This window comes from Euprymna scolopes, chromosome 46 (assembly GCF_053919585.1).
Source record: "Euprymna scolopes isolate OS-2025 chromosome 46, ASM5391958v1, whole genome shotgun sequence".
Classification (NCBI taxonomy): domain Eukaryota; kingdom Metazoa; phylum Mollusca; class Cephalopoda; order Sepiida; family Sepiolidae; genus Euprymna; species Euprymna scolopes.
The window spans coordinates 31,112,439-31,124,905 of NC_136527.1; positions in this window are offsets into that span (position 1 = coordinate 31,112,439).

Sequence of the window (12,467 nt, forward strand, 5' to 3'; positions counted from 1 at the left end):
GAATAGCTTGGCATCATTTTCTTTATGAATAGCTTGACACCATTTTATTCATGAATAGCTTGACATCATTTTATTTATGAATAGCTTGACATCATTTTATTCATGAATAGCTTGACATCATTTTATTCATGAATAGCTTGACATCATTTTCTTTATGAATAGCTTGACATCATTTTATTCATGAATAGCTTGGCATCATTTTATTTATGAATAGCTTGACATCATTTTCTTTATGAATAGCTTGACACCATTTTATTCATGAATAGCTTGACACCATTTTATTCATGAATAGCTTGACACCATTTTATTCATGAATAGCTTAACATCATTTTATTCATGAATAGCTTGACACCATTTTATTCATGAATAGCTTGACATCATTTTCTTCATGAATAGCTTGACACCATTTTATTCATGAATAGCTTGACATTATTTTCCTCTATGAATAGATTGACATCATTTTATTCATGAATAGATTGACACCATTTTCTCTATGAATAGCTTGATATAATTTTCTTCATGAATAGTTTGACATAATTTAACTCAAGAACAGGTTGACATCATTTTCTTCATGAATAGCTTGACATCATTTTCTTAATGACCAGCTTGACATCGTTGTCTTCATTTTTTTCTTCTATGAATAGGTTGACATCATATTCTTCATGAATAGTTTGACATCATTTTCTTCATGAATAGATTGACATCATTTTCTTCATTAATATCTTGACATCATTTTCTTCATGAATAGCTTGTCATCATTTTCTTCATGAATAGCTTGACATCATTTTCTTCATGAATAGCTTGACATCATTTTCTTCATGAATAGATTGACATCATTTTATTCATGAATAGCTTGACATCATTTTATTCATGAATTGCTTGACATAATTTTATTCATGAATAGCTTGACATCATTTTCTTTATGAATAGCTTGACATCATTTTATTCATGAATAGCTTGGCATCATTTTATTTATGAATAGCTTGACATCATTTTCTTTATGAATAGCTTGACACCATTTTATTCATGAATAGCTTGACACCATTTTATTCATGAATAGCTTGACACCATTTTATTCATGAATAGCTTGACATCATTTTATTCATGAATAGCTTGACACCATTTTATTCATGAATAGCTTGACATCATTTTATTCATGAATAGCTTGACACCATTTTATTCATGAATAGCTTGACATCATTTTATTCATGAATAGCTTGACACCATTTTATTCATGAATAGCTTGACACCATTTTATTCATGAATAGCTTGACATCATTTTATTTATGAATAGCTTGACACCATTTTATTCATGAATAGCTTGACATCATTTTCTTCATGAATAGCTTGACACCATTTTATTCATGAATAGCTTGACATTATTTTCCTCTATGAATAGATTGACATCATTTTATTCATGAATAGATTGACACCATTTTCTCTATGAATAGCTTGATATAATTTTCTTCATGAATAGTTTGACATAATTTAACTCAAGAACAGGTTGACATCATTTTCTTCATGAATAGCTTGACATCATTTTCTTAATGACCAGCTTGACATCGTTGTCTTCATTTTTTTCTTCTATGAATAGGTTGACATCATATTCTTCATGAATAGTTTGACATCATTTTCTTCATAAATAGATTGACATCATTTTCTTCATTAATATCTTGACATCATTTTCTTCATGAATAGCTTGTCATCATTTTCTTCATGAATAGCTTGACATCATTTTCTTCATGAATAGCTTGACATCATTTTCTTCATGAATAGATTGACATCATTTTATTCATGAATAGCTTGACATCATTTTATTCATGAATTGCTTGACATAATTTTATTCATGAATAGCTTGACATCATTTTCTTCATGAATAGCTCGACATCATTTTATTCATGAATAGCTTGACATCATTTTATTCATGAATTGCTTGACATAATTTTATTTTATGAATAGATTTACATCATTTTATTCCTGAATAACTTGACACCATTTTATTCCTGAATACCTTTACATCATTTTCTTATATGAATAGCTTGACATCATTTTATTCATGAATAGCTTGACACCATTTTATTCCTGAATACCTTGACATCATTTTCTTCATGAATAGATGGACATCATTTTATTCATGAATAGCTTGACATCATTTTCTTCATGAATAGCTTGACATCATTTTATTCATGAATAGCTTGACATCATTTTCTTCATGAATAGCTTGACATCATTTTCTTCATGAATAGCTTGACATCATTTTATTCATGAATAGCTTGACATCATTTTCTTCATGAATAGATTGACATCATTTTCTTCATGAATAGCTTGACATCATTTTATTCATGAATAGATTGACACCATTTTATTCCTGAATACCTTGACATCATTTTCTTCATGAATAGATTGACATCATTTACTTCATGAATAGCTCGACATCATTTTCTTCATGAATAGATTGACATCATTTTATTCATGAATAGCTCGACATCATTTTCTTCATGAATAAATTTACATCATTTTCTTCATGAACAGCTTGACATCATTTTCTTCATGAATAGATTGACATCATTTTCTTCATGAATAGATTGACATCATTTTCTTCATGAATAGATTGACATCATTTTCTTCATGAATAGCTTGACACCATTTTATTCATGAATAGCTTGACATCATTTTATTCATGAATAGCTTGGCATCATTTTATTTATGAATAGCTTGGCATCATTGTATTCATGAATAGCTTGGCATCATTTTATTCATGAATAGCTTTGCATCATTTTCTTTATGAATAGCTTGACACCATTTTATTCATGAATAGCTTGACATCATTTTATTTATGAATAGCTTGACATCATTTTATTCATGAATAGCTTGACATCATTTTCTTCATGAATAGCTTGACATCATTTTCTTTATGAATAGCTTGACATCATTTTATTCATGAATAGCTTGGCATCATTTTATTTATGAATAGCTTGACATCATTTTCTTTATGAATAGCTTGACACCATTTTATTCATGAATAGCTTGACACCATTTTATTCATGAATAGCTTGACACCATTTTATTCATGAATAGCTTGACATCATTTTATTCATGAATAGCTTGACACCATTTTATTCATGAATAGCTTGACATCATTTTATTCATGAATAGCTTGACACCATTTTATTCATGAATAGCTTGACATCATTTTATTCATGAATAGCTTGACACCATTTTATTCATGAATAGCTTGACACCATTTTATTCATGAATAGCTTGACATCATTTTCTTCATGAATAGCTTGACACCATTTTATTCATGAATAGCTTGACATTATTTTCCTCTATGAATAGATTGACATCATTTTATTCATGAATAGATTGACACCATTTTCTCTATGAATAGCTTGATATAATTTTCTTCATGATTAGTTTGACATAATTTAACTCAAGAACAGGTTGACATCATTTTCTTCATGAATAGCTTGACATCATTTTCTTAATGACCAGCTTGACATCATTGTCTTCATTTTTTTCTTCTATGAATAGGTTGACATCATATTCTTCATGAATAGTTTGACATCATTTTCTTCATGAATAGATTGACATCATTTTCTTCATTAATATCTTGACATCATTTTCTTCATGAATAGCTTGTCATCATTTTCTTCATTAATAGCTTGACATCATTTTCTTCATGAATAGCTTGACATCATTTTCGTCATGAATAGATTGACATCATTTTATTCATGAATAGCTTGACATCATTTTATTCATGAATTGCTTGACATAATTTTATTCATGAATAGCTTGACATCATTTTCTTCATGAATAGCTCGACATCATTTTATTCATGAATAGCTTGACATCATTTTATTCATGAATTGCTTGACATAATTTTATTTTATGAATAGATTTACATCATTTTACTCATGAATAGCTTGACATCATTTTATTTATGAATAGCTTAACACTATTTTATTCATAAATAGATCGACACCATTTTGTTCATGAATAGCTTGACATCATTTTATTCATGAATAGCTTGACATCATTTTATTCATGAATAGCTTGACATCATTTTATTCATTAATAGCTTGACATCATTTTATTCATGAATAGATTGACATCATTTTCCCCATGAATAGTTTGAGATCATTTCTTCTATTAATGGATTGAAATCATTTTATTCATGAATTGCTTGACATCGTTTTCTCCTATGAATAGCTTGACATCATTTTCTTCATGAATAGCTTGACATCATTTCATTCATGAATAGATTGACATCATTTTATTCCTGAATAACTTGACACCATTTTATTTCTGAATACCTTGACATCATTTTATTCATGAATAGCTTGACATCATTTTATTCATTAATAGCTTGACATCATTTTATTCATGAATAGCTTGACATCATTTTATTCATGAATAGCTTGACATCATTTTCTTCATGAATAGCTTGACATCATTTTCTTCATGAATAGCTTGACATCATTTTATTCATGAATAGCTTGACATCATTTTCTTCATGAATAGCTTGACATCATTTTCTTCATGAATAGCTTGACATCATTTTATTCATGAATAGATTGACACCATTTTATTCCTGAATACCTTGACATCATTTTCTTCATGAATAGATTGACATCATTTTCTTCATGAATAGCTTGACATCATTTTATTCATGAATAGCTTGACATCATTTTCTTCATGAATAGCTTGACATCATTTTCTTCATGAATAGCTTGACATCATTTTATTCATGAATAGATTGACACCATTTTATTCCTGAATACCTTGACATCATTTTCTTCATGAATAGATTGACATCATTTTCTTCATGAATAGCTCGACATCATTTTCTTCATGAATAGATTGACATCATTTTATTCATGAATAGCTCGACATCATTTTCTTCATGAATAAATTGACATCATTTTCTTCATGAATAGCTTGACATCATTTTCTTCATGAATAGATTGACATCATTTTCTTCATTAATAGATTGACATCATTTTCTTCATGAATAGCTTGACATCATTTTATTCATGAATAGCTTGACATCATTTCATTCATGAATAGCTTCACATCATTTTATTCTTGAATAGCTTTACATCATTTTCCTCATGAATAGTTTGACATCATTTTCTATTCGGTTTCTTTGGAACACATTACAAGATTAAAAAGATATTTGTTTGCATTACATCCAAAATTTTGCATGTTAGTATATCCAGGAAATCAGAAAACATGGGGAGAGGGTTCAAAATTCAGGGAAAACCTATCACATTGACGGTTAACAAGTGCTATTTCATCTGAGCACATTCAAATGAACAGAACAGGCACAGAAATGCAACATCCCGGCAATGTGACAGGGGCTGGAGCATGGCTGATAGTGCAGAACCTATTAGATTTGAGACTCTTTTTTATGATCATGTCTAATAGGTAAAGACTAGTGATAGATTTATCAGCTTAAATGTCGCAACAATATTTTTGGCATGGATGAATTGTGGTTTTATAAAGGTATAGGATACTTGTGGTGTAATTTTATAGCATGTTAGAGAAAATCCAACTTCTTTGCAGCAGACTTTGCAATGTCCTCACTGTATTTGTACCAATTTATATTACCTTTGAATGTTAGGTCGAAAAGTTTGAAAAATAAGTTGTCAGGTAATATGTTTTTTCTTATCACAATCGTTTGGGTAATTTTTTAATTTGTAAAGACAAGAAGGTTAGTCTTAGTAGCATTACATGTTTTCATCCATTTGCGGTCCCATTCCTCTACAAACTGGACGTAGTTTTCTAATGTCTCTCCTATTACTTTTGATATGTGTACATTCGTTTTCCCTCATGTCTATTATAGTGAAATTATGAAACTGATGAAAATCTTCTTGAAATTTCATATGAATACATCAGATAAAAAGACTATTTTTCAACCTTGAAAATTTTTTTAAAAAACTTCTAAGGAGCACAAAGACTTCTGTAAGACCCTAGTATTGCTTTCAATTGAAAAAATATTATTCGCTGATACTCTAGAGATCAAAGTGAAAATTATTAATTTTTTCTCACAAATTAAAACAATAGGAATCAAGTAAAATAAAATATTTATTTCTATATAAGATTCTTTTAACTTTATATATTTTATATATGTATGCATATGTATTTTTATATGTATGCATATGTATATATTTTTATATGTATGCATATGTATATATGTTTTATATGTATGCATATGTATATATTTTTATATGTATGCATATGTGTATATTTTTATATGTATGCATATGTATATATATTTTATATGTATGCGTATGTATATATTTTTTATATGTATGCATATGTATGTATTTTATATATTTATGCATATGTATATATTTTTTATATGTATGCATATGTATACAATTTTATATGTATGCATATGTATATATTTTTATGTGTATGCATATGTATATATATTTTATATGTATGCATATGTATATATATTTTATATGTATGCATATGTATATATATTTTATATGTATGCATATGTATATATTTTTATATGTATGCATATGTATATATTTTTATATGTATGCATATGTATATATTTTTATATGTATGCATATGTATATATTTTTATATGTATTCATATGTATATATTTTTATATGTATTCATATGTATATATTTTTATATGTATGCACATGTATATATTTTTATATGTATGCATATGTATATATTTTTATATCTATGCATATGTATATATTTTTTATATGTATGCATATGTATGTATTTTTTATATGTATGCATATGTATATATTTTTATATGTATGCATATGTATATATTTTTATATGTATGCATATTTATATATTTTTATATGTATGCATATGTATATATCTTTATATGTATTCATATGTATATATTTCTTATATGTATGCATACGTATATATTTTTTATATGTATGCATATGTATATATTTTTTATATGTATGCATATGTATATATTTTTATATGTATGCATATTTATATATATTTTTATATGTACGCATATGTATATATATTTTATATCTATGCATATGTATATATTTTTATATGTATGCATATGTATATATTTTTTATATGTATGCATATGTATATATTTTTTATATGTATGCATATGTATATATTTTTATATGTATGCATATGTATATATTTTTATATGTATGCATATGTATATATTTTCATGTTTGTTTTCATTTTACAAAATATTGAAATAGTTAAAACTTTTTCTGTAGCAGTGTAAAAGAATAGAATTAACTAATTTTGTAAAATGTTTGCATCTTTTGTTTTCATCTTTTGTTTTATCTTTTGTTTTATCTTTTGTTTTCATCTTTTGTTTTATCTTTTGTTTTATCTTTTGTTTTCATCTTTGTTTTCATCTTTTGTTTCATCTTTTGTTTTATCTTTTGTTTTCATCTTTTGTTTTATCTTTTGTTTTCATCTTTTGTTTTATCTTTTGTTTTCATCTTTTTTTACATCTTTTGTATGGATGTTTTTTCTTTGCATCTTATCGTTTTCATCTTGCCTTAGATAATGTTGGATGTTTTTTCTTTGCATCTTATCGTTTTCATGTTGCTTTAGATAATGTTGGATGTTTTTTCTTTGCATCTTATCGTTTTCATCTTGCCTTAGATAATGTTGGATGTTTTTTCTTTGCATCTTATCGTTTTCATCTTGACTTAGATAATGTTGGATGTTTTTTCTTTGCCTCTTATCGTTTTCATCTTGCCTTAGATAATGTTGTATGGATGTTTTTTCTTTGCATCTTATCGTTTTAGTTGCTGTCAGGTTTAAGGGAGTGCGGAGAGTACAACTCAGGCTATGGCAACATAATCGTAGGGAATTGGCAATTTTCATATGCATAGATCGAAATATAAATTGAATAAGGTTATAAAAATAATCAGCAATATGAATTAAATAAGATTATAAAAATAATTAGAAATATAAATTGAATAAGATTATAAAAATAATTAGAAATATAAATTGAATAAGATTATAAAAATAATTAGAAATATAAATTGAATAAGGTTATAAAAATAATTAGAAATATAAATTGAATAAGATTATAAAATTAATTAGAAATATAAATTGAATAAGGTTATAAAAATAATTAGAAATATAAATTGAATAAGGTTATAAAAATAATTCGAAATATAAATTGAATAAAATTATAAAGATAATTAGAAATATAAATTGAATAAGATTATAAAAATAATTAGAAATATAAATTGAATAAGATTATAAAAATAATTAGAAATATAAATTGAATAGGATTATAAAAATAATAAGAAATATAAATTGAATAAGATTAAAAAATAATTAGAAATATAAATTGAATAAGATTATAAAAATAATTAGAAATATAAATTGAATAAGATTATAAAAATAATTAGAAATTTAAATTGAATAAGACTATAAAAATAATTAGAAATATAAATTGAATAAGATTATAAAATAATTAGAAATATAAATTGAATAAGATTATAAAAATAATTAGAAATATAAATTGAATAAGACTATAAAAATAATTAGAAATATAAATTGAATAAGATTATAAAAATAATTCGAAATATAAATTGAATAAGATTAAAAAATAATTAGAAATATAAATTGAATAAGATTATAAAATAATTAGAAATATAAATTGAATAAGATTATAAAAATAATTAGAAATATAAATTGAATAAGACTATAAAAATAATTAGAAATATAAATTGAATAAGATTATAAAAATAATTAGAAATATAAATTGAATAAGATTATAAAAATAATTAGAAATATAAATTGAATAAGATTATACAAATAATTAGAAATATAAATTGAATAAGATTATAAAAATAGTTAGAAATATAAATTGAATAAGATTATAAAAATAATTAGAAATATAAATTGAATAAGATTAAAAAATAATTAGAAATATAAATTGAATAATATTATAAAAATAATTAGAAATATAAATTGAATAAGATTATAAAAATAATTAGAAATTTAAATTGAATAAGACAATAAAAATAATTCGAAATATAAATTGAATAAGATTATAAAATAATTAGAAATATAAATTGAATAAGATTATCAAAATAATTAGAAATATAAATTGAATAAGACTATAAAAATAATTAGAAATATAAATTGAATAAGATTATAAAAATAATTAGATATATAAATTGAATAAGATTATACAAATAATTAGAAATATAAATTGAATAAGATTATAAAATAATTAGAAATATAAATTGAATAAGATTATAAAAATAATTAGAAATATAAATTGAATAAGACTATAAAAATAATTAGAAATATAAATTGAATAAGATTATAAAAATAATTAGAAATATAAATTGAATAAGATTATAAAAATAATTAGAAATATAAATTGAATAAGATTATCAAAATAATTAGAAATGTAAATTGAATAAGATTATAAAAATAGTTAGAAATATAAATTGAATAAGATTATACAAATAATTAGAAATATAAATTGAATAAGATTAAAAAATAATTAGAAATATAAATTGAATAAGATTATAAAATGATTAGAAATATAAATTGAATAAGATTATAAAAATAATTAGAAATATAAATTGAATAAGACTATAAAAATAATTAGAAATATAAATTGAATAAGATTATAAACATAATTAGAAATATAAATTGAATAAGATTATAAAAATAATTAGAAATATAAATTGAACAAGATTATAAAAATAATTAGAAATATAAATTGAATAAGATTATAAAATAATTAGAAATATAAATTGAATAAGATTATAAAAATAATTAGAAATATAAATTGAATAAGACTATAAAAATAATTAGAAATATAAATTGAATAAGATTATAAAAATAATTCGAAATATAAATTGAATAAGATTAAAAAATAATTAGAAATATAAATTGAATAAGATTATAAAATCATTAGAAATATAAATTGAATAAGATTATAAAAATAATTAGAAATATAAATTGAATAAGATTATAAAAATAATTAGAAATATAAATTGAATAAGATTATACAAATAATTAGAAATATAAATTGAATAAGATTATAAAAATAGTTAGAAATATAAATTGAATAAGATTATAAAAATAATTAGAAATATAAATTGAATAAGATTAAAAAATAATTAGAAATATAAATTGAATAATATTATAAAAATAATTAGAAATATAAATTGAATAAGATTATAAAAATAATTAGAAATTTAAATTGAATAAGACAATAAAAATAATTCGAAATATAAATTGAATAAGATTATAAAATAATTAGAAATATAAATTGAATAAGATTATCAAAATAATTAGAAATATAAATTGAATAAGACTATAAAAATAATTAGAAATATAAATTGAATAAGATTATAAAAATAATTAGAAATATAAATTGAATAAGATTATACAAATAATTAGAAATATAAATTGAATAAGATTATAAAATAATTAGAAATATAAATTGAATAAGATTATAAAAATAATTAGAAATATAAATTGAATAAGACTATAAAAATAATTAGAAATATAAATTGAATAAGATTATAAAAATAATTAGAAATATAAATTGAATAAGATTATAAAAATAATTAGAAATATAAATTGAATAAGATTATCAAAATAATTAGAAATGTAAATTGAATAAGATTATAAAAATAGTTAGAAATATAAATTGAATAAGATTATACAAATAATTAGAAATATAAATTGAATAAGATTAAAAAATAATTAGAAATATAAATTGAATAAGATTATAAAATGATTAGAAATATAAATTGAATAAGATTATAAAAATAATTAGAAATATAAATTGAATAAGACTATAAAAATAATTAGAAATATAAATTGAATAAGATTATAAAAATAATTAGAAATATAAATTGAATAAGATTATAAAAATAATTAGAAATATAAATTGAACAAGATTATAAAAATAATTAGAAATATAAATTGAATAAGATTATAAAAATAATTAGAAATATAAATTGAATAAGATTATAAAAATAATTAGAAATATAAATTGAATAAGATTTAAAAATAATTCGAAATATAAATTGAATAAGATTATAAAAATAATAAGAAATATAAATTTAATAAGATTATAAAAATAATTAGAAATATAAATTGAATAAGATTATAAAAATAATTAGAAATATAAATTGAATAAGATTATAAAAATAATTAGAAATATAAATTGAATAAGATTATAAAAATAATTAGAAATATAAATTGAATAAGACTATAAAAATAATTAGAAATATAAATTGAATAAGATTATAAAATAATTAGAAATATAAATTGAATAAGATTATAAAAATAATTAGAAATATAAATTGAATAGGATTATAAAAATAATAAGAAATATAAATTGAATAAGATTAAAAAATAATTAGAAATATAAATTGAATAAGATTATAAAAATAATTAGAAATATAAATTGAATAAGACTATAAAAATAATTAGAAATATAAATTGAATAAGGTTATAAAAATAATACGAAATATAAATTGAATAAGATTAAAAAATATTTAGAAATATAAATTGAATAAGATTATAAAATAATTAGAAATATAAATTGAATAAGATTATAAAAATAATTAGAAATATAAATTGAATAAGACTATAAAAATAATTAGAAATATAAATTGAATAAGATTATAAAAATAATTAGAAATATAAATTGAATAAGATTATAACAATAATTAGAAATATAAATTGAATAAGATTATGAAAATAATTCGAAATATAAATTGAATAAGATTATAAAATAATTAGAAATATAAATTGAATAAGATTATAAAAATAATTAGAAATATAAATTGAATAAGATTATAAAAATAATTAGAAATATAAATTGAATAAGATTATAAAAATAATTAGAAATATAAATTGAATAAGATTATAAAAATAATTAGAAATATAAATTGAATAAGATTATAAAATAATTAGAAATATAAATTGAATAAGATTATAAAAATAATTAGAAATATAAATTGAATAAGATTATAAAAATAATTAGAAATATAAATTGAATAAGATTATAAAAATAATTAGAAATATAAATTGAATAAGATTATAAAAATAATTAGAAATATAAATTGAATAAGATTATAAAATAATTAGAAATATAAATGGAATAAGATTATAAAAATAATAAGAAATATAAATTGAATAAGATTATAAAAATAATTAGAAATATAAATTGAATAAGATTATAAAAATAATTAGAAATATAAATTGAATAAGATTATTAAAATAATTAGAAATATAAATTGAATAAGATTATAAAATAATTAGAAATATAAAGTGAATAAGATTATAAAAATAATTAGAAATATAAATTGAATAAGATTATAAAATAATTAGAAATATAAATTGAATAAGATTATAAAAATAATTAGAAATATAAATTGAATAAGATTATAAAAATAATTAGAAATATAAATTGAATAAGATTATAAAAATAATTAGAAAT